Consider the following 25,262-nt stretch of genomic DNA (forward strand, 5'->3'; position numbering starts at 1 on the left):
TAAACGCGGCCTACCCATGGAAGTGAAATTCTACGCTGGGATGATGAGCGACAACGCAGCCAGCTGTGGAAGACGACGACGAACGCGGGAGCAGTGGCACGAGCGCTTTCGCGCGGTTGCGCCGAGGGACGCCAACGAGCCAGCTGTGGAAGAAGACGACGACGCTCGAGCCATTGCTGATGATGATAGCATTCGCCTATCACCTCTGTTATTAAATCTGTCCGTCACGTATAGTAACAGTACTGACTAAAAACAACATAGTCACTGTTACTAATGGGTCTCAGCTACCAATTCCGAGCGTATAGTTGGCACAACCGAATTCAAAGGTCCTATTCTATAACACGTATGTCGAACCCATTCTGGAATACGCAACAGCTAGGAACTGAGACCCATTAGGTAACATTCATTAGGTTGCCTACCTTGTTCATTTAGTATCGTTACTAACTTTATCTTTACCTACTGCAGTTTTACTAAGGTAGCGAATGGTGTGACAATACTACTACGTCCTTTCTTTTTAAATGTGTAGCAATGTTACTCCAGATGACGAGGGTGACTTGGGAAATGACGCAATCGCACATAATGTACACACGCACACGACATACACACCAACAAGTACTACAAAGGCCAGTGTCTAAGAAATTAGGGATGCATTAGAGCTAATGTATTCGAGCAGTTTCTAGAGTAACGCGGTCTCTAAGAAATGCTTTAAAACTAAAGAGCCCGTTACTTTATCTGAAATACACATATGAAAGTAACTTATTCGCTTTTCAAGTTATTCATAAGACGACTCGGATGTATTTGCGGACAAAATAGAAGAAAAAAAATCTGGGAATGTTTTTTTTTTCTTTATTGCTTAGAGAATTAGTTCAGGCAGGCTCAACGCATTGTTTCATAATCAGATAATAACCTCAAGTACCTTTTCCTTTGGTTCTTGGTCTTTGACAACGTAGGTTGTGATCATAGACAAATTTTGTACCGGATTTTTCGGCGGTCTGAGACGTAGAACAAAGAAGTATAATGTAGAACAAAATATACCAGGCGTTTCTTTTTATGCAGAACACTTAAAAAAAATGTCGTATCTGGGCCCCTGTCATTCTTGCAGATAGACCACGTGATTATGCGCACATTAGCGGCTAGAGCATTTTCAACAATAACTTCTCTAATTAACTAAATGTGCTGATTAACTTTTTAATTGCCAATTTTAGGGTGCATGTTGTAATTGCGAAATTGATGCCTATCAGTAGTGAATTCATGTCTGCTTAGTAGAAATCCGATTACTATAGCACCAATTTCGAGATATCCGTCCCCAATGTCTGCTTTAAGATGCATTGGTGTGCCAGTTAAGTTCGTCCGCAACTGTTAAAAGCACGCTTTTAGGAAACTGTGCACTGCAACACCCATGCATTTCGTCGGACATTTCAAAATCGCATATGGTATGGTCGCATAATATCGCATAATCACATAATATTGTCACTGGCTGTGAGCAGGCATTATATCTCGATGAAATAATCAGAATAAAGGACGCGTCATGCAGAAGGCTATTTAGCAGAACCATGTAGAGGAAATTACGGGCGGCTGTCGCGGTGTCATTTAATTGGTATACTAGTGTGGTTAATGATCGAGCGTTTGGCGAGGCCTGCATACAAGATCTCATCGGGCCCCGACTGCAGGTTACCCGATAGAAAGCGCTGCGTGACTGATTACCATTCGTTCCATGCACAACGACCATGTATACACACTAAACACAAATAATCCCAGATGGGAGTAAATGCCTCGTCGCCTAGCGCATTCCCGAATGAGAGTTTAATATACTCCATTCATATGGAGTTTTAGTTAACTCCATCTCTCACAAGAGTTTTTATGGTGTCCAAATAAGAGTGAATTTACTTCATTTGTCTCGGGAGTTTTTACGGTGTTCCAATTGGAGTGAATATTACTTCATTTACGGAAGGGGTTTTTAGGTATCCTAATTGGAGTGAATATTACTTCATTTCTTGAGGGAGTCTTTAAGTGTTTAAATTGGAGTGAATATTACTTCATTTCTGGAAAGTGTTCTTGAGGTGTTGCAAATGGAGTAAATACCAATCCATTTCTGAAGACAGTTTCTTGAGATCCTTCAACATTATTTATACTTTTTTTTTCCTGCGATGAATTGAAGCAGCAGCTTTCGTGCCGTGGCTTTATGACACTTATTAATGACTGATGAAGTAGTGCAGATGCTATGTTTTGTGTCGGTAACAACCTTTACCGTAGCTTATTTTGTTTTCCACCTTCCTAGTTAGATTTTGAATGTATTTATAAAACTTCACTGGAGACTAATCTAAAATTGAATTATAGCAAGAGCATTTATCTACCCATCTAACTTCCCTTTCTCGGCTAGTCAACTCTGTTCAATAGCGTAAATCGAAACGCGAATTCAGCACAAATAAAACGACCGCATTTGCGCTTTCACGTACGCGAGAGTATGTCACATTCACAAGGTTCAAGTTGGCACGGCGATTTTTCTTTATACCACTAGATCATTATACTTGACAGGATTATATTCTCGCCTATGTATTTCTTGTTAGCATTTCAACGCACGTTATGATTAAATGAAGAAAATAAATTGCGGTTTTCCGGATAGCGGTATAATGTATATTTTATTATCTGTAGGCATTACATCACACGGGAGACAAAACATAGAGGGAAACACAGAATTTTAAGAAAAGTACGCGTAATAAGAGCATGTTGCTTGAAATAATAGATATCAATTAACAATAATATAAAGCCTATACCATACATCAGCAAGGCCAAGAGTCCAACATAACGCACATTCAATAAACAAACGCGCACGACAACAACACACTGCTGATGTACTGATAAAAGGCAGCGCGGACAACATTGAATGACAGAACGATGCGCAGCCAACTGTAACAACAACTTAATTACTCGGGTGAACCATACAGACTATCGCTCTCCTTAACTTGGGGGGAACCACATTTAAAACGAGACATGTAATCCACTTACAAAAAAAAAAAGAAAAACAGCTTAACATGGCAGCCGACCTACACACTTTTGCAAACGGTTTTTACTCAATATGTGACATTGTGAGAAGTCCGTAGATAATCCCGTATTTCAAAATTGGATGGAGCTGGATTCTTCCTAAATTATTGAGGACAGATGTCAACAAGTGAACACGCCCAAACGGCACGTACAGAAAATTGGACTGCTGCCAAACCGACGTGCAAGTTTATGATCGCGCCCATTGACCATACCACCTTTAGGGGGTCCTGAATGGCATCCTCCTCGCCGGGAGAGGGAGAACACGCAGGCACGCTAGCGACAACGGACACGCCGCATTACGGTGGGGTCAGTGTCCACAAAACCTGTCAAACACCTGTCGGAGTGACGAGAGACGGCGATTGTTCTCGCCTCCCCAACTTTCTTGCAGTCCCCATGCTTCGCGTCGCCTTGGAATTAGTGGCGCGTCTGTGCCTGCCTGAGCGCTGACCGATGTCAAAGCCCGGGAATATAGTTTTGCTGCAAGCGGTGCAGCAGCAAAACTATATGCACACGGACACACGTGAAAGCTTTCATGCGTACAATTTCACGAAAAAGCAGTGACGTACACACACAGTAAAAACGCACGTGTGCACACACGCGCACATACACTCAAGCAAAGTGCACACGCGCCCTTTCCTCCCGCACTCACACCCAAGCACAGACACGCTATTTTTTCGTCATAATATCGGCCCGCCCACTTTGTATAATAATAATAATATCGTCAAAATATCGGACCGCACTAATGGCATTCTCAGCTTAAAGCGAGTTGCTAAAGAAAGCGTTAGCGCCACATTAAAGGCACCTCCTTCGATACGTGTAACACGTAACGCGACGGCCGAAACATTCGGGCTCAGCTGGTTCATGCAGCATCGCCTGCCATTCTCGAGCAATATTATTCTGGCACGCCAAGGCGTCCACTAGAGCACAAGTAAACGCCACAACTCCGAATGCAAGTACCACTAGCTATCTGCAACGCTCACGAAAAATCGTTTCACCACGTTCACCACGTTTCACCTGAGGTGACTGATGCGAGGTTGGCTCCGCTGGACGAGGCTAGTCGGGCGTGCGTGAATGACATGGCGGCTGCCCGGCCTAGGGCAGGTGTCAATGGATGTTAGGCCTAAAATCACGTCTTCATGCCGTCGTCGACGAGGCGGTCATAATCTCCGTCGTGTGCGGCGTGCTGAGGAAGATATCGAGATGTCGTTGCTGCCACGGTGACGGCAAAGGCTTGTAGAAACGGCCGCTGATTATCCAAAGTAGTATCCATGAGTTGAAGTGCACGAAAGAAGAAAAAATTGCAGAGCCGTATAGGACACGACTGTGCCTAGTATGCGACTGCCGCTCTAGCCTCGATTTTACTCCATTTACATATGAGATTTCTCGTGAGGGAGAAAACTCCATTTTAAGACTGATTTTACTACATTTATGAGTGTTGGGATTGAATTCACGTTTTTATATCGAATACGTTCCCGCTGATGAAATAAGATTTGGCGCCGAGTAGTTTAAAAACGTTGCGCGTCGTATGTCTTACCTATGCGGCCTGTAAGTTGTGTTTACAGTGCACGGAGGAAATACATTTTCACTCCATTTCACGGCACGAGGTTATAGCAAGAAATGCCGGGCGCTCGTCAAGGGTGCGGTCCTTGCATAGCCCGTTAGCCTTGAGGCCTGGGTTCCCCTTGTATAAGCACCACGGCAGTCGCGAGTGACGCAGCCACTGGAAATGGTCCCAGATGGCTCGCAATCCATAACCGCTCTAAGCGACCGCGAAGCCAAGAGAAGGCGTGTTCAGCATTTCACATTGCAGTGCGGCGGATGCGAAACCCCCAGCTGACGTCACGTTATATAAACGCGTCTGCGAACATGACAAGCGTCCGTGCATGTTTAAACAATCGTCGATGGACGTGGGGCCAAAGATTTGTTTGGGTTTCGAGCCGTCTGTGGTGCTCGGAACGCAAACCACGACTATAAAGTACATGCCGGTGGTTTATACAACAACGTGAGCGCACTCTGCGAGCGTAACTTTTGTGATCTTGCAGATATAACGTGCGATGTTCTTGTTCTGCCATTTTTTTTTTTCGCGCATACTTCCATGACTTGTAACAATACTTTTGCTTCAACACAGAAAACTATACTTTGACCTAGAAACAGCGTGCATATTGTCTGTTACAGTTAATTAATCTCCTAAATGACCATCACAATGGTGAGAAATGTCCAAAGTTTAACGAATAGGCACGTCAAAGTAGAATTTACGTGCTTGGTGAGTGTTTTCTGGTCATCTGATGACAATCAAATCTAGTTCAGCAGGCTTCGTGACAATTCAACTGCGGGCTAGCTACAGCAGTCGACAGGAAGTTTACACGAGACCTATAGCGAAGCACAAATAATTGTTAACATGATTTGGGCCCGAGGAAACTGTGCGCTTCATGTGCGCAGACGAACACGGTAAGAACTAGTGCCCCTTCGCGGTAATGCCTTATGAGGAAGCTTCCCTGCTCCTCTCAAAACGTCAGTCAGCCGTCGTCCGGTCGATGGTGGGCGTGATGCACCGAAGACGCATGCATCTGTTCTTTCATATCTTCATTTCATGTGATCATATGCCCCTTTTGTGCGCCGCTCTCCAGCAGGGTGCGCCGTCACACAACCAGTGGGTCACTGCTCGTATATACGCCCAACATATGCGAAAGTAACAGAGCAGACACACGTCATCACATCAGTGCATTCCGCATAACACGAACGCGAAGCGCGTTCCTCTACTAAAACAATGACAGTCTTCTACGTGCTTCAGGTATCCATCATACGTGGGGCATACGTTGCACGAACCGGCGCGCATAAAGCAATAACAGGTCACCGAGGAACGTCGCAATGAGCACGGAAAGGCCTTTCCTCTCATGGAGCCAGAATCATGGCTCGAAGGCGAGCACGCGGACTTTCATTATCTAGGTTGCTTTGGCGCAGTGTCCCTTTTCGGCAACAAGCACCCAAGTGTACCACAGGTCACCGCTCGCGTCGAACGCTGAGGCAAACACGGCGTCACAGCGGAAGCCGCCGTGATACGCGTCGTGGCTGCTTCGTACGTAACCTCGCAGCAGCAGCAGTGGCGTGTATGTAACGCGCGGGCAGGAGGATCGTGTACTTCCGCCACCGTCAATGCACGTAACGGTATACGTCGTCAACGCCCAGCCCGTGAGAAGGCGTGAGAGTCCGCATGACTGCCGGTGCTGCAGCCGATGGTGGTGAACCGTCAAGGCCGACTGAGCCCCGTCATGCGGTCGCCGATCTTGGAACAATGGCCGATTAGCATGGGCCATTACACTTTCAGATTTTCCACACGAGGTGCCGTTGTCGTCGACATGGGCCCGCGGGCAACTGAAATTCGGCCACGCGGTTTCGCGTACGGGACACCCATGCGACGAGCATGCGAGCCCAGAAGATTGAATCTGCCGATATTTATAGACTACGACGAAAGATTAAGCCGCCAGCGTGCGTACGTGAGTGAGTGAGTGAGTGAGTGAGTGAGTGAGTGAGTGAGTGAGTGAGTGAGTGAGTGAGTGAGTGAGTGAGTGAGTGAGTGAGTGAGTGAGTGAGTGAGTGAGTGAGTGAGTGAGTGAGTGAGTGAGTTTTGCGTATCATTCAAATTGCGGTTATGTCCGCTACCGTGAGTAAGTCGTCGGCCGTGCAATCTGCTAGTTACATCCCCATCCTTCCAAAGGTTGTAAACAAAGCAGAAGTACCTTTTTGCTTCGTCTATGCTGCACCCTGTATATGCAATTACAGATCCCCCCGCATCGTGCCTATACCTGCTGGATATGCACGTGTACGGTGCCACTTACACAACCCGCATAGTACATCGCGCAGATCTGCTACGCATTGACAGGCGCTTGCTTTCCAAGCCCGTCATCATTGTTCATCATCGGTCATCGAGGCTTATCTCCGTAACCATAATTCACCGTGACGCTAACCATTGTTTTCTTTCCTTTTTTTTTTTTGTCCATGATGTGATCTCGATGATGTGTCAGATTCGTGCAACTTATAGTAAGCGTACCAGTATACTGAAAGAGAGCGTCAATCGTGCAACACGTGTGGTGAGCCCGTACTGCGGCCGAGAGACCAAGACACCGTGGACACGATGCTCGGGTTCGAATTCCGCAAGCAGCTCGAGCGTCTAAGAGTTTGTTTTAGCAAGCATCTCAACCTTCCTTATCTATTAATCTCAAAACACTACTAACTGAATCAACACTAGACAGTTTTAGTATTGCGGAAATGGCACCACGCTAAGCACAAATAGCGGGGTCAGACTGCGCATGCTCAGAACGCTGTTTCAGTTTTGCGCGTAGCGTGCGTCCGCTATTTTTCAAATACAGCGGAGACGCTAAACGCTCGCTAAGTTTTTAGCGTTGCAAACATGGCGGCACCCTCGGCCCTTTGGCTTGACCACGCAGGCTCTTTTCAAGGCTTGGCGTGGATCCACACGGCTAGTTTGGTTGTCGAGCTGCTCAGTTTGCTGCTTTGACTACTCACAGCTAGATGGCGCGGCGAAGTTTTGCTATTAGCAGCGCATCGTTGTCTTACGCTAAAACTCTATCGAACAGCGTTCCACAAAGATTTTGCATGCGTAACACGCTAACGCAAACATTTTCTGCAATACTAAAACTCTCTAATAGCGATAGCGGCGCGACTACGATGTTGACAAGGACCGACGACGGCACAGACGACGGCTACTCGATTGTTACCGCTTATCGTCCTCATGTAGCGGTCGCTCCAAAGCCTTCGCAACACTTTGAACAAAGGTGGTACGCCGCAAGGATATATTCAGAGGCCGCCATGCAAGAACTAAATGCACTGAATGTAAACAACTGACGCTGTCCCAGACTGGACCGTGTCTCGTATTAAGGCGAGCAACGGCTGAACTTCGGCCGCCGCCGTTCGAGACCATCGATTTGTTCACGGCGCCGAGCGTTTGTTTTTCGCCGCACGCGCGCGGGGAAGCTCATTGACCGAAGGCGACGAACCAGAGCACAGGGGCCGCGATTTCGTGGGATCCTTCCTCGCCTCCTTGCTTGCCGTGTTGTGGAAGAAGGTCAGCTGCAGGGGTGAAGGTCTCGCCGGATCGGCCGACCGCCCCAGTATACAGGAAAACCGTACCTCCCTCCTCAACCCACCCACCTCCCGCGTGAGCACAAGCGCGGAGCGATTTTTCGTTCAATGTGTGCACACACACACACACACACACACACACACACACACACACACACACACACACACACACACACACACACACACACACACACACACACACACACACACACACACACACACACACACACGCACACACACACACACACACACACACACACACACACACACACACACACACACACACACACACACACACACACACACACACACACACACACACACACACACACACACACACACACACACACACACACACACACACACACAACACACACACACACACACACACCGACACACACACACACACACACACACACACACACACACACACACACACACACACACACACACACCGGGGACCACCTGTGGGCCACGCGTGAAACCTACTTTCCCAATTGGCCCCACATAGCAGCAGAGGCCACCCGTTTTGTTGTGCTCCGGTCGAATCCTATATATGCAGTTGCTCGTGAGCATTTCTCCTCCGCGCCCTTTCATTGTTTTCTTTTCGTTTTTATTCCTTCGCATTTTATTTAGTCCCGCCACGCACTCTTTTTTCCTCCATTTGTATCGCACGTATATTGCGTGCGACCGCACGCACGAATGGGGAGCAGGCAGAACGAGAGGTATATATTCGGCGAAGGCGACCACACTCGTAGAGAGTCATTTTCTTTCGTTTCTGTTTGGCGCATCTTCCTGATTAGTTCCCGCAAGATTTTATTCGGCGTCCTCGAAGGCAGCCGGCATCTTGCGGCACGCTATATCTATATAACTGCGCTGGTCTATACAAGCAATCAAAAAAAAAAAAAAGAAGAGAGAGAGAAAAAGAACCAACAATGGCTCTTAGAGAATAGGTCAACTGGTTTCCAAGGAACCACTTCCCACAGATTCTATATCTGCGAGCAAGATTTCGTTCCGCGATGAGGAAAAGGAAACGCGCAGAACGACCGGGCACCCCTGTACGTATGTGGCTTGCTCGGAGCGAACCCGGGTCATCCGCTTAGAGTATAGAACGAGAGCAAACACTACGAACGACGAAACTCTTCTACTCGCTTCACGATCGGAACACGGTGGTTGAGGATTGGGCAACGTGAAACTGCGTTTCCCTTTGTTAAGCTCGCTGAACGCATTACTTATTGTTGTCTTGAGAATCTGTTTGGATAGTTGCTTATCCTTGAATTCGCAGCTTTTGTGCGTTGTTCAACAAGGCTATATCGCTTGCTTGCTTCCTTGAGGCTGGTTTCGGAAACCACATGTCTCTTTCTCTCACGGGCTGCGTGCTACCGTTGGCGTATTTATATATGGTACAGAACGAATTTCCTATAGACAGCGATGAACTTCAAAGGACGGCCAGCGTCGCCTCCTTTATGGCAGTGTGATTCGCCTTCGTGCAGGGGTTTCGCATGTGAGAATATATAGTACGCATGAGCGATGGACTGCGTGCTGCTGGGAAGACGTCTTGCAGATAAATAGTGTTCAGTTCTCTAAAGAAAGGTGGCAGAGGCAAGAGTCATAAAAAGGGCTGCTCCAAAATCATTGAAACAGGAAGAAAAGTTATGACGAAAAGCATAGAGGCACCCGCGAAAACAAACCGTGTGAAGATGTGCGCACTTGTCATTATACCACGAACGCAGAATTCGGACAGATACACAAATGCTCGTCTCATACCATACCCCATAAGAAAAACACCGAAAAGTGCATACATCGCGCAGAGCACGTCGAGCAGTCCTTACCAGAATTCATTGACATTTCTAATTTTGGTTCCGTTGCTGTGGCGCTATAACGTAAAGCTATTCCAACTTCTTCTGTTCCATTTCTGCAATGAGCCCTCGACGATTGAACAAAATGTTTTGGGGTCACCCCCACTTTGCTTGTCTGTCACGCGACGTCAGGAAAACCGCGAAAGCTCCTCATCCGATATGACGTTTACACACTGATTATGCATGATTAGACCACACAAAAGAAAAGTAATTATTTCCGATTCTACGCTTTTCTCACCATCAGCCCTCCGCAACTGGTCAAAAGTTCTCAGGCTGTGCCCACTTCGCCTGTCTGTCACGCGACGTCACAACACTGCGAAAACTCACTGCGCCAAAGTGACGTGTACGCAATCAAGATTCGTTAATATGCTGAACAAAACTGAATGTTTTTCGGAATAACCGAAGACTGGACCCGTTTCGAAATGAATAGACGATGGCTGCGCACTGATTGTTCTGGCACTCGCTATACGGAGCTGCCTGGAAGAGTGGATTTATTTGCAAAAAAAAAAAAAAAAACTGCGTGGCAGTATAACGTTGTCAAGCCCTTTCAGCACGTACACGACATCGCTCTGCCATTTTTTTTTTTTCGCTGAGGATTCATTTTAGCTGCATCTTTACTGTTTCGTTGCATGCCAGCGAGACTTTCTACCAGACACTGATAGCTAAGCAAGACGAAGCGGCGGAATCGCAGACGCTGGCACCACCCTCCTCGTCAGGTTATCTACTTTCACTGCGCTAGCTGGATCCCACCGAAACCCTCTCCACTTCTGCATGCTCCTGGCCTCTGGTCGGCCAATTAGATAAGAAAGAACCTATAAAGTAAGGCAATTGTATTCCATTGACAGCAAACAGAAGTTACCTCCTATAAACGAGGAGATCGTTTCATTGGCTGGTTCAAACAACGCTGTGGGTCAGCGCCCGATGTTTGCGTCGGCGATTACGTAAATTTGACGTCAAGAGATCGGAATAAAAACAGATTGGAATAGCTTTGCGTTATATGGCCTTTGCTGTGCGTTGGAACATGGCAACGATCGAGATCGCCTTAGACTGGATTATTATGTTGAAATATGGTGTGTACCGAATTATACACAACTTCTTAATGAGAATTACGGGCCAAAATACTGGTGATCTAAAAAGCAGCCGGTAACAATTAGGTTGAACAAAATCGCATTTTGCGACAGATAATTTAATTGCACTGTGCCGTAAATTTCATAATAGGATGCGGTAGTCACCAGCATCATCAAGATACAGACACTACGCAGTCTTAATCTTTCAATGGAGCTGAGACAGAATTCACAAAGCTTCTCGTTTGTAATATTTACCAATGGCCAGTCGCCTTCGCTAATAATATTTTCAGCGTCAGGATTGACTGAAAATTTCTCCTAAGAACAATGCTAGTGAAGGAGGTTCTTGGAAATACTGACCCATTTCCAGGTTTCAATGCTCACTTGAGTGTCGCCATACAGATTGGTTTGGTGGGCAAGCGTCGAGTCCATGCGGGGTCAGTGACTCATTCCGTCGTTGAAGAGCGAAATTCCTCGCTCTACATTGGCACGGGCATGCCGCCCGTACCAAAGCTGGTGGCCCCTTTTGTGTGGTCTATAGCATATTCACGTTATATCCTTGCCTGGCCGGCCGTGCGGAGACATGCATCGGAGTGCTCTCGAAGTGGTGACCTTAACGAGGAAGTCTTCTAACAACACTTCCCAACACAGCGTTCGGGCCAATCTGAGCACAGCAGCATAATCAAGCAACGTCAATCGCGCTCCGTATTAATTTACACACACAAAATACGTTTTACGCTAGATCTTTTTGTCAGGGCAAATGCCAGCCAATCGTTATCTTTGACATATTCGAAGCGGAGGCGGCCGGACAATGGCAAACAGCTCTCACAAATGAAAAGTTTCGTGAATTTGGCCTGAAATGCGTTGGCCAATGTGCCAGTTCGTGGTATACCGTAATTGCGCGCTACAGTGAGCGTGCTTAAAGATGGCTTATAGAGCACAGCGACCGAAGTAATTAGGGTCGCGTAAGGAGCAGTTTATGTGCGGGTGTTGCACGCCGCCGAATAGCGGCAGGCTTTACGCTACGCATACGCAAAGACAAGCAGCGCACACCATAGGTGCCGGCGGTCGTTGGCCCTATGGCTCTAGGAAACTGGACGCGCTGTCATTGGGACGAGCATTCGCTTCACGCATCAACGGGTGCGAGCCCGGCGAGCGTGGACGCCACGGGTCCCTCCACTAGGAAGGTGGCGGCGGCAGCGGCAACTTCTCGCGCGGCGCCTGTTCGGCGGGGCGCCTCCTGACGCCCCTTTGTATGTGTTCGCGGCGGCGGCAGCCGCCGCTCCAGAGAAACGTAACTCTGAGAGAAACTTCGGCTTAGAAAGCGACAGACGCCCAAAACTTGTGTGTGTGTGTACTCCCTCCTCGCCTTTTCACGCGTGAGCTTCTCTTCTCGCCTTCACTTTTCCCATGCCAGCGAGCGCAAGGCGTGCGACGACGATTACAGAACCGGGCCCGTATTCACAAAAAGCTCTTACGCTAGAATTTTTCGTAAGAGAAAATTAAAGTCAATCCTGACGCTGGAAAGATTGCACAGGGAACACGGCTTGCCAACGGCAAAACGCACTTACAAACGAAAAGCTTTGTGAACAGAAAAAAAAAGTCTTACGTTAAAGCTCTTCGTAAGAGCACATGCTAGTAGCCATTGACATTGTTGGAAAAATCGAAGAGGGCCGGCCAATAGCAATCAGTACCTACGAACAAAAAGCTTTGGGGGCTCAGCCCAGCAGTTTAGATTCAGCCCTGTATTGCCCTCTCGATTAGGCCCTATGTCGTTAATTCCTGTCATGGGCTCGCCTCATTGCTAAAGTCAAGCGATGCCAAGCAAACATGCTTCCCCGAATTCGCCTGGGCGTCGCCTTCACTCGACACTATGCACATCTTATTGGCCGTGTACGGATAACCCGAACTGTGAACGCTGCCAAGTGTATGAGACTCTCCAACATCTGTTTTGCGACTGCCCCCTATACGCATCACAGCGTAGGGCGCTTGCTTAGACGCTAGCAGACATTGGCAGGCGAACATTGTGCGAAAGTAATATTTTGTCCGTAATGTGTGACCGTACAGTATAGTATCAATAGCTACAAGGGCGGCTCTGGACTATTTGAAGATCACCGGACTAGACGCAATTCTTTAAGTAAACCATTGTGTTAGTGTAGATATGCAGCCCTTCTTCCTGTCCTCGTCATCTTTCATGACTCTTTTTTGACCTCTTTCCTTTTCCCCCTGTGCAGAGTAGCAGGCCCCAGCATGCTAGCTCAGGCCGACCTCTCTGCCTTTCTAATAAAGTGTCTCTCCTCTCCTGCCATGGGCCAGTATAACAAGGACTCCTTGTGTTCGAATCTATTCCTTTGTCACCATCCACTGTTCACGGCCAGCCGATCTCGATGTTAACCAGGGGGGAGGGGGAGCGCTGCTTGGACCACTGACGAAGCGCGAAATAGAATAGCATTGGAATAGAATCGCTACGTTATCCCGGCCATCGTTCTGTGCGGTTGGATCAATCAATCAATCAATCAATTACTTAATCAATCAATCAATCAATCAATCGCGGTAGTTTGTATAATTACCACAATGACGTACGCCTCGAGCGAAAACCTTACTAACGACAGCCCAGGGTAACACTTAGGGGCTCTGTTCGAATGTGTCCTGGCGTTGAAATTGTAGCGGTAATTCAAATGCGCGCGCTCGTTCTTTTTCTTTCTGTGGCCCAACAAATGTACTGTGCACGCATCGGATAGCACTGGTGGCGTTGGACAGCCGCGGACATGACTATATAATGTAGATGCACAGAGCTTATACAGCTTGCGGATCAAACCTTAATCTTTGTGGTAAAGTCTTTGTCAGGAGTTTCGAAGCATGTCGCAGGGCCGTCGTCCTCTGCAGAATTTAACGGCGACAGCAATTAAATCCTCGAAACCGGGTTTGATGCGTCCGTGCGCCCCCCATCACGCCGCCGACGACGTCCATCATCGTGAAGTGGCCTTCGTTATATATAGTGTCGTCGTTATCGTGATCGTCTCCAGGCCGCCTCCTCGCCCTAAGCTTCACCCTCACCGTAGGACGAAGAGAAAAAATACTTTGCCCTACCATTGCCACTGGGATCCGAAATCGCTAACCACACTATATACGCTCGTGCGCAGCTATGGTGCGTGGTAATTTGTGCGGGGTTTCGCACCTTCACACTGACTCTGAGAGCGGTGGCGTCTGTGCAAGTATTTCGAAGGCCACAACAGGCAATACCATAGCGGACGAGGACGACGTTGTGTACATCGCGAAGAAGTTCATCTTGACAAGATGGCGGAGTCTGCTATATAAAAGCCTGCTCGCTGCAAGTGAGTTCGTAACCGGATAATTCGCCGAAGTGAGCGGTATATATATATATATTTTTTTCTTGCGCTCCTTTCACGCCCACACCTACAGTGACAGTGCTACTCACTGTCCTGGATTTCGAAGCGTGAATCACGATAAAGGAAACCAGTCGCAGTGTCTGTTCACACGAATTTTATCACTCGCGGAGCGGCATCAATGCTTATGAGAGAGATTGTACATCGTTTTACACTCGTGCACTTTACTCTGGCGAAAGAATAGCGAAGGAACTGTAAGGAAAGTATAGAGGGCGAAGGAAGTGTTCAGCGATGACGAAGCAAGTGCTCAACAGACCGCGGTGCACGCAGGCTTAAGTGGTGTTTGCTTGGAGGCCAACGGCGAATTATACGGAAGTGCACAGTCAGTAACTCTCTGCGGTGTTCACAGTTTCCGCAGCTGCAAGCTGTAACAAGGTTATACGTCGAACGGTTCAGAAACATATCTCGCCATCACACTGCGCCCATTAGCACGTCATGAGATCGTAGAGAAATGCGAGACTTAATGAGTCGATCTGTCTCTCCTATCGAGATCATTGCGTCTATTAGCGGTGCTGGCAGCGTGACAGCAAGTATAGTATGCACCGGCCGCTACGGATCGGTTAGAGCAGCAATTCTTAATCAAGGGAGCATGGGTCGTGCCCAGTGCCTGCTATTTCCACTAAGGTGACTGTTTGGGCATGTTGGTAAGACATGAACTTTATGCGCACAAGACGAGGACAGAGAAGAGGCTAAGGCACGCGAGCGCAGACTTACAACAGTGTTCTGTTTGAAGCACGCAGCCACATATATATATCAAGAACTGTGACACATCACGTGTGCGCCGCCCGCAGGAAATGCCTATATATCTTTACGCAAGAAAGATAGCTCCTTGCTAGAGAAGGCGAGAGACGGTTTTGACACACAGGTGTCACCAAACCTGTCAAACGATTCCGATTCGATGATCTCGCGGTTTACCTGATTGCGACTTTTGCTAACAATTGAGTAGGCACTATATACTGGACCGCACTTCGCCTTATTTGTGGCGTCTGTCTGATTGCGCGTGCAATTTCTACAGTGCGCATCCGGAAACCCCCGTCTCATTTCTACCACATTGTAGCGGTGCTCCCGAAGCCTGTCCTTAAGACACCGACCGCTCTGACCAACATTCTTTCTTGCGTAAAGATAGGCATTTTCTACGGGCGGCGCACACGTGATGTGTCACAGTACTTGCTATATATGTGGTTGCTTGCTTCAAATAAAACACTTTCGTGAGTCAGCGCTCGTGTGTCTTTAGCTTCTTCTCTGTCCACGTCTTCTGCGCATCTTTCTACGATTTCCGTTTCTCTTGTCTATACGGCGGGCGCTCAATAAGCGGCTTTCTTCATGCGTATGCGCGCGGAGCACGCTCTGACAAATAAAATAAAAAATAAAAAAGAACGATTTTCAAGACGACGCAAAAAAAAAGGAAGGAAGGAAGGAAAGAAAGAAAGAAAGAAAGAAAGAAAGAAAGAAAGAAGGAAAGAAAGCAGGCGCGTATATCACAACGGCGCGGCATCACGAACGCCGTATATAACCGATGCAACTAAGACCTCGCGAGGCACGCCAACATCCGGCCGGGGATAACAATAACGCAAAATGCTCGAGGCGCAAAGCAAAAGGAACAAAAGGCGACTCGCGAAACCGCACGCAGAGACGAGAGTACATGCAGTCGTGTGTCGACATACGGCACATACATTCAGCGCGGTGTCGTGCAGGTGAAGTCTCCGGTGAAAACGGACTCGCGGGAGAAAACAGATTACGCGAGGAGCCCTAAACCACGTTCGTGTATATACGTGAAGGCGTATACGTACTCGTCTATTACCGTCTACTGCACATGCCAAGACGTCATGAGAGGCGCACGCATTTCCCGCAGTATATAGAAAAAATAGGAAAAGGTGGTATACGAGGAATTATTCCTCCCCCCCTCGAGCGCCGGTCGTTCAGTCGTTGTCGTCGTCGTCGTCGTTCGTCGCTGCGTTTTTTCCTCGCTCGTATGCGTTCATTTCTCCGCTCGTTCACGGACCATTACGCGGCGGCCGGCGCACGCGCGCGTACGTGCTCGCGCGATTACACGCGCGCTCCGTTCCAGATTCTCCAGAGTATTCTATAGCAGCGCGCGCGAGTGCGTCCACTCAGTCCGTATACGGTGGTCCCTCGTATATATATATACGTATACACAGCGCTCGGTTTCACGTGCATACCTCCACAAGGGAACACCGACTGGACAAGCTGGTGTACTGCACTCGCTCTACGGTCGCCGAGCCAGCAACTCTCGAAAGCTTCGCGAGAGCTTCCCGTAAACGCTTTGACCAGAATACGGAATTGTTGTGGGCGTGGAGGATGCGCCGCGGTGCGGGATATACGTAGCAGTGCGGTGTTGCGCCATTTATCGCCTTAACTAGCAGCTCTTCCTATTCGTCTGGGAAAGCACGAGAAATTACCTCTTTGTATGCCTCTCTTTTCTTTTTCTTTCTTCTCGAGAGTTCCTTCTCAAGGCGAGAGAAACTGTTTCTTCCTAATGTTTTCAACTTATCGCGCGTTTCCCGCTTTCGCTTCCAGCGCTTCGGTTTAATGAGGGAGAAAATTGCCGTCACTCTGTTTCTTTGTAAAAGCAAACATTTTAAGGTTTCTGCTTTCGATGCTGGGCAAGTGTTCGGAAAGACATTCTTACGCTAAAGCTATATTCGTAGGAGCTGATGCCAACCAATCCTGCATGTCGGACATATATTTTGTGCAAGGTGGCCAATCAATGGCAACCGGCACTTGTTGAACAAAAACTTCTCTAAGTTTTGTTGATTTAATTGGCCCCTGATGCTCACTATTAATATGCAGAGGGAGCCACAGAGCGTTCCTTCCTTCTTGCAGGACGAGATGAGTGCGAGCACGCTAACGCGAGGCTATCGAGAGGGCGCGTCTATCAGCACGTTGTAGAACAATGAAACACTCTGTGTATACGAACAACGTAAAGTGTAGGGCGTGCCACGAAAACATTTAATCACTCTGCAGCGGGCCAACGCCTCTAAAAGAAGCGAACGGTGTTCGCTGTTGCATCCACGTCCTGGTATGTGCATAGTTAGCGGCCGTTAATGTCCGATAACCTAACCATGTTTGTATGTTGACGTACGTGATATTTAATATGGAAATTTTAGCTTAGGCCGGCTGCGCCGCGTACTTTGTTTATAGGTGGAGTAACGTGCCCCGGCACTATTGTATTCCCATATACGCCCCTGTGACGCGGAGTGTATAATCGTTCCGTTCAGCGATAAGTATTTGAGTGCAGTTGATCTACTGCCACATCTCTATTGAGGCATGTACCCCCTGTCGCTGTTAAATTTTCAAAGACAATTACACTAAGACTAAACATCGCATTTTCAGGACTCCAAAAGGTCATATACAGTGAACATTTATTTACACTGCTTTTTCCTCCTGACGACCCTAAGATTGACGTCTAAATTAATTTTTTCATCAATATGGAATTAAAAAGGCGCTGTTCATACTCGTAACGGTAAAAGAAGTCATGCTATTCCACGTACCAGGGCTTCGCGCGGCGCTGTGCTTTGTTGTCATGGCAGCTAACAGATTGTATACACATGGGTAAACTGGTACTACTGTCTTGACAGACTCTTGAGAAACGAAATATCGTAACCTTATCGTCAATGGCTTCGTCAACGCTTGGCTGCAGCCGTCTGCTGCCAATGCATAAAGGTACATCGAGGAAGACGGCGTGTTAAACAATGAGAATTCCTTTATCAATTCGTCACTTATGTATACATATATTATTTTTTTTTCTGAGAGAAGGAGAAGTTGTGACCCTTTCTTGGATTCTGAGACTTACAGAAAAGTGACAGCCATAGCAGTTACTGCGGTTATATAGCACCATCAACTACGCGCACAGGCATATGTCTCTTGCGCGTCGATTGCAGCTCTGGCCCCTGCGTATAATGCACCAGGGCTCTTATTCACGAAGAGTTATTACGCTAGTTAATAAAAGAATGAATCGTATATGCACTTCGGCCAAGATGACCAAACCGCTCGGCACACGTGGCTTAGAGTTTGTTTTGTTATGCATCGAAATGTATCGAGCGCCTTTTCAGTTGACGATGTTGACGTTAGATTCCGCAATGAATTGTCCCCTTTAATATTTTACAGTGTCGGCATTCCAAGCACGTTATGTCGGTACGCACTTTCTTCCGTGAACACGTCCACAGACCGCAGAAACCGTGCACATATATATTGTGCATACTGTGTTAGACCCAATTCCCACGACGCGATTTTAACCTTGCGATGCTGCGATTCCCGCAGTTCTGCGACTATTAGGCAGATCTCGCGCGGTTGCTGCCGCTTCCGAACCAAATGGCGTGAGTTGGTGAATAAAGAAAAAGAGAGAGAGTGTGAATGTGTTAGGCTCTAAAAACGGGAAAGAGAATGCCTTGTCCAGCACCATTAATGCATTGCAGGAAAGGGAAGGTCGAACAAAAAAAGAGAGAGAGAAAAAAAGGGCACTGCTGAGTGACATAGCAACGCAAAAATAACGTGCATTCCATTTGCCGAGACAGTTCGTTGACTTCGGCAGTTCGCATGCAGCGCTTGCGCTGCTTCGCTACAAAAAAAAAAAAACAAAAAAAACAACAAAAAACAGACATCGCGTGATCAGTCGTTGGTATGAGTAGTAGAACTAGCTGTAACAGAAATAATAAAACCCGGACGAGATGTCACAGAGAAGTTGCCAAGCTTCCCCAGTGTGCCTGATAAGTGCTCTTGACGTTCCCTTCAACTTCCAAGGTCAAAATCGTAAAGCGCTTTTTTCTTGTGGCCTTGGATACTCTCCTTTCGGGGAATGTCGTTATTTTTGTCTGTAAGGCACAGTTCATCATTCTTCTTTGATAGGGCCAATTTCATATATATTCGAACGCCAGAGGCACTTGTCAGAAAACATCGCGCGCAAGGGAAGCGACAGGCTCACGCACGGCCCGTTTTAATTGAATATTGTTGTGATAAGAAATTAAAGCAATTTTGTAACGAAACACTTGAACTTCCCGGGACGCATGTGTTCCCGTGCTGCTACTCAACTCTCAGATTACTCTAATAAATTTTCTTTCTGTATTTTTCTGCTCGCTATACGCTGATAAACCTACCAATCGTACGAATGTATTTCGAGGGGAAAATGAAAACGAAGTTACAGCTATGGAGCCTATAATAAATCAACGAAAGAAAGAAAGAAAGAAAGAAAGAAAGAAAGAAAGAAAGAAAGAAAGAAAGAAAGAAAGAAAGAAAGAAAGAAAGAAAGAAAGAAAGAAAGAAAGGGTGGGAGACAGGACAGAATGACAAAAGCGTCAGGACCAGTTGGGAGATAAGTATATGACTACTAAGTAGCTCCATAGGGATAAGTTCCCTATGGAGCTACTGGAACAATTTAGAAGGTACGTACAACTTTCACCTGGGAAACCTTGCTCTCATATAACCCTTCTAGCTCTCACGCACGCCGCTATACGCGTCCGAATATACTCGCGAACTGGGGCCTTATTCTCAAACGCATTCGCATTCGCAGCATGCAAGTTTTGTAAGGCCGCGGGCACTGGTCAATCGTCATAGCGAACCAAGTGACAGCGAAACAACTAACCAACGACAAACAGTTCTCACGAGAAAAAATATTCTTCGTTTATCCGGCCCCTTATCTGCGATCAAGTATGTGCGGCCCGGCGCCGCGACCACGTACCATTCGATAGCACTCCCAAGGTCTTTTAGCCAAGCATCGGGAAAGCCGGTCGACACGCGCACTGCAGAAATCGCAGGCTTTTTTTCCAACCGGTGGCCAGAGAAATCGCATCCGTAATCGATGTCACAGGTCTCCGAAAGGTCATGGTGCCTCCGCACCGCTTTGCATTCGTCTTCTCGGCGCCCCGTTCGACTGCGCACAGCGCGTCCCATCCCGCAGCTCCCTCTGTGGGCAGCGTGCACACGGGTAGGCTTAAGATGAAGCGCTCGACCACGAAGAGTATCCAGAGATCACGAGTGATGAAGTGGACCCGAACGCGCTGAACCTTGGCACCTCTGCTACACTGAATCAATCTGTTATAACTGTCCCGAGTTTATAAAAGAAGACGATCGCAAAAGCGGAAGCTTATGCACGACAGCACCAGAATTTCGCTGCGCACCGCATTACTGATTCAATCTTAATGTTTCGAAGCTAACTAGTGACCAGTGGTGTCGCCGGGACCACGTCGTTCAGTGGGGCCGATCTTGAACTTTCGGAGCTAAAAATGTTTATATGTAAAGTGGGACGGGGCTTTCTTTCAACCATTACCCGCATACGTATACGTATAGGAGCGAGAGAATAAACTCATTTAAGAAAGGTATGGTGACTTGGGCCTGCGTGGGGGGGGGGGGGGGGGGGGGAGCAGTTAAGGCAAGTGCTAGGCAGGGTTGCCAGTTCCGCTTATAATAAGCGGATTTGGGCTTATTTTTTCACCAAGTCGTTTGTTCATTTTTACAGTCGCTCGTCGCGTCTTTTTTCTTTTTGCTCATTCGAGTTTTCCTGCAAATATTGTTATTTTAGTGCCCGTCACGTGCGTTTGTCGCTAAATATACGCGATAGCAGCAGGAGTCACAAAGTACGAAACAGTTCATATCCATTCATCAGTGTTCTGACGCCTTGCCAGCAATCGTGGTCGTCGATCGTAGTGTGTTTTTGCCAGCGTTCTTTGTGCAAAATGGCTTCGAAGTGGTCGAAGTATGGTAAACGATATTGTAAAGAGTGGGAAAAGGAAACGCAGCTCAAGTACTGGCTACGCCCAGTCACCGGAGACTGATAAAAAGCAGCGTGCAAGTATTGCAAGTGTGAGATTGATGTACTGGCAAACTGAAATGAGACTACTCTGCAGACTATTTTAGAAAGTAAACGCGCGCTTTCGTTCATTATTAGCTTGTTTTCTGGGCGGCATCTGGCAACGCTGGTGCTAAGTGTAGATCCAGTACAGATGCATCGGTTGCGAAGCTCCACACTGCGAGAATGGCCTACTTTTTGTCTCTTTCTTGGCAAACGCTGTAATTGTAAGAGCTTTTCTGTCTATACGGGGCGAGATGAGTCCTGAGCAAATTCGCATGGCGTAAACAACAACAGCAATTATAGTAATAACAACAACAACAAAGAAAGAAAACGAAAAACAACAACCTGTATAGATGACCTCTGTGTTATGTGATTTTTGGCTTGCTTATGCATGCACCTAGACCAGCATTAACAAGAAGCTCTTGCGCTAGAATACTTCGTGAGAGCAAATGCTATGCAATCCGGATGCTGTTCAGCATCCTCATATTGTTCATCATAAGTGTGTAGGGCAATGGCAAACAACACTTACGAACTAAAAGCTCTGTGAATTCGTCCTTGATGTTTTCTGGGTCCATATTCGCAAAAAGCTGTTACGATAGAATTGTTCGTAAGAGAAAATTTCAATCACTCATGATGCTGGACATATCAGCAACGGCGGCCGGCCAATGGGAAAGAGCACTTCCGAACAAGAAGCTTTCTGGATTCGGCCCCTGGTGATCTTAAGTGATGTATCCGTGTTCGTTTACTCTCTCTATAGTTCATGTATTACCGTAAGTCACCCTTTACTCAGTGATCCTTCTTTTAGCCTGTAAGGTACGTGAATGAAGAAATTGTGAGTTGACAGGAGGTCGTATTCGCCTGATTGTAACCATGTCGACAGCGTACTGAGCATGATACAGGTGGATGACAGGACATGGATGAAAACCCATACGGGTTATTCGAAAAGGGCGAAATCTTTGAAGTAAAAAAAATCGTTATTCACTGAGTATTGAACCTCGGACAACGGGCCAGAGCGCGGCAGTCGCCCAGTCAACCGAGTAAAACGTGAGACAGGAGCGCGAAGCCGAATTACTGCTCCACACAAAATGCATGATGTTGAGATAACGCATCAACCTAATAAGAGCTTTTGAAATTAGCACATAGTACGTTGGTCTCTTCGCTGAACGAAGATGCGATCTTTTCTTTTATTTTTTTAAAGTTAAGTTATCTTCACGTTACTGAGCTTCTAAGCATCATCACTGTGTAGTGTTGTGGGGAACCGTACCATACAGCTCGGCGCCAGCCGTTGTCAGTCTCGCGGTGGCTTTGAAACCTTTGGTTAAGGGTATACCGAACGCCGGTGATGTTAGTCATTTGATAAGGGAAAAAATATATACGACAGAAACAGCAACAACAAAACGCGCACCATGGTCGCGCTACGTTCAAAGAGTTACCCTTTGCATTTCTTCTCGCTTCGCTCCCACATTACTCGTGCACAACCTGACGCCTGCAAAGCTGATTCAGGTTGTCGAAAGTGAGTTAACGCGGCGCATGCTTGCTAGGCTGCCGGCGCCGTCGTATACATTCACTATACCGTGCTCACAAAAGGTTTCTTACGCTAGAACTATTCGGAACAGGCGGCAGCTAATCGTGATATTGCACATGTTATTAGCGAGGTTGGAAAGCAATCCCCTTGAAAGCAATCAAAAAGATCAAATGCTTCATTTTTTGGAGGCAACACATTATTCTCGTCAGTGCAAGTCAGAGATTACGTAATACATCAGTTACCACATAATTAATTATTGATATTTACTCTTTTTTCTTCTCTATTGTCTTCGGGGCACGTGATGTGGCTTCAGGCACTTACACTTTCATATTCGTCCTCCAAACTTTCTCCTACAGCGTTATACTGCAATGCGTAAGTAAGACATTGCACGCAAATGACACGGGGAAAGATAAAGCACTTCGCTGCGAGTTCTGGTGACGAATATTTCGAAACTGGTTCTAGTCTGATTTTTGTTGTACATGCATCTAGAAATGATAGGGTTCAATTCTACAATGTTCCTTTCATCTATAAAGTAACTAATAAAATGCTAATTAGTGGTTAATGAGTTGATCGGTGATTATCGCATATTTCTTTAAAACTGTCGGCCCGCATGAAAAGTGTGTAGTGGAAAGAACAACTTCTTTGTTCCCGATGCACCATTATCGAGAGTCAGTTAACGTCTTCACTGAAATACCTGTGCGACGACCGAACTTTCGCTGTAATTTCGTAATGACGGCAATCCAGTATTCCCCTCCCCCCCGCCCCCTCGATGAAGCCCGAAGTTCGTGCAGCTACTAATATTCTCCCATTCGTCGCTGTCTCCAGCGCAACTCGAGACGTTCCTTATTCAGTTAAGACAAAAGCCGGCACCGGTCACCCCGTGTATATCTCAAGCGTGAACGCACGATCTCGCCGCTTTGTCCGTGTCTTCTCCGCTGTTTCGGCTGCTTCCTCGTTCTCTTTGTCACCGGTGTTTATTTAAAGCTCCTTCGCGAAAGTCAAAGAAGACACCGTGCACGAACACGTCTCATCCGAGAGAGCCGAGCGACGCGTCGTTCCGAGATGCTTGTCAGGTGCATGCGCCGCTCTCCTTCCTTATATGCGAGTCGCGTTTTTGTTTCTCGTCGCGCTGTAGACGCCTTCCCTACCGAACGCTTGCGACACAACGCAAGCAGTACAACTCGCATCGAGAAGCTTCCTCCTAGATGTCTGTCTGCGAACGCGGCAGGAATGCCGAGGCGACTGCATGGATGCACAAAATTATGTGCAGAATGCCATCGGAAGGTTAGCGCATATTTCAAATGTGGAATACGTTTCGAGACGGCCGGCTTCATTTTTACTGTAACAAATTTCCCTTTCCATAGCGTACTGTAGCAATGTTTGTTTTCATATTTGTCGGTATAAAATCTCAGCGTTGTCAGCAAGGCATCGGCAAACGCTTAACCCCGGATTCGTGCACGAACTATGTGATTCGCGAGCTTCTCATATCAGTTGGTGCCACCTGTTGATCTAGGGCCTCCTTCTTCGTTCGATAAGCTCGTTCAGTCGCCCAGCCGGTAAAAAAATAAAATAAAAATGACGTGATGTTAAGTTAGGGCTGTGCGATATGTTGCTGAAACAGGTTGTCGCAAGCGCGGTTAATTATTTCCCGTGACATTTCAAGTCTGCCAAAAGCGTTGCCGTCGTCCACTGTCCTTCAAACGGCAGAAACATTTTCGAAGCCTTTAGCCAATGGTAATAATCGTTTGATTAGAATAAGTTATGTGGATATAGAAGTTAAAATGAACTTAGTATGGGCACCGAATTTCCAGACGTTCTTTAGATCCGCTACGGCGCTCCGGGAAGCTCGCTACATCACAGTTCCATGAGACGCAGTCCCAGTGTTGCAGTGGTGTATACGGCTTGGTCACATGACCTGAGATCTCAGTTAAATTGGAGCAAAATGTCACAAAAGAAGAGTTTTCTTTTTTTTTAGAATGTCACTTACTCGAACTTATATCTCTTTACACGACGCGCACTGTCATGGAGTTTCTAAAGTGCATTCCAATGGGTAGCAGACAGCGACCAGCCTGGAGCTGTTGCTAACGGGGAACGCAGCGCTCGGACAGGAACACGAAGAAGGCACCTCAGTCAATTGCAAAAGGTAACGGCGTGGTGAACACTTGTAAGATCAAGTGGCGAACAAAATCGCATAGTGAACGGCACAGCGTTGAGCCAAGTGGTCCTGCGTTCTTGGTAATCCCTTGTGCATTGTCAACCGTAGACTGTTGCAGGGCAGGAATGCGAAGATTATAAGGGTTCATTACAGCCGCTGGTTTTGAGGATTCCACGGATAGCTTTCTATATTTTTTTTTCGACAATATACCCAACGGGAAAAATTTTGAACCAGTTCCGACGACACACTGCACCGCTCCGGAATGCACACAAAGCGTCCCAACATATATGAAAAAATAATAATTA

General features: G+C 47.1%; 1 protein-coding gene across 2 annotated transcripts in view; it reads right to left on the reverse strand.

Moving 5' to 3' along the window:
- The window catches only part of LOC119442382 (myosin-IIIb), a 149,081-nt gene that overhangs the window by 112,645 nt on the left and 11,174 nt on the right, over positions 1-25,262 (reverse strand). The gene's annotated exons all lie outside the window — the stretch shown is intronic.

Source organism: Dermacentor silvarum, chromosome 2, assembly GCF_013339745.2.
Source record: "Dermacentor silvarum isolate Dsil-2018 chromosome 2, BIME_Dsil_1.4, whole genome shotgun sequence".
Taxonomy (NCBI): domain Eukaryota; kingdom Metazoa; phylum Arthropoda; class Arachnida; order Ixodida; family Ixodidae; genus Dermacentor; species Dermacentor silvarum.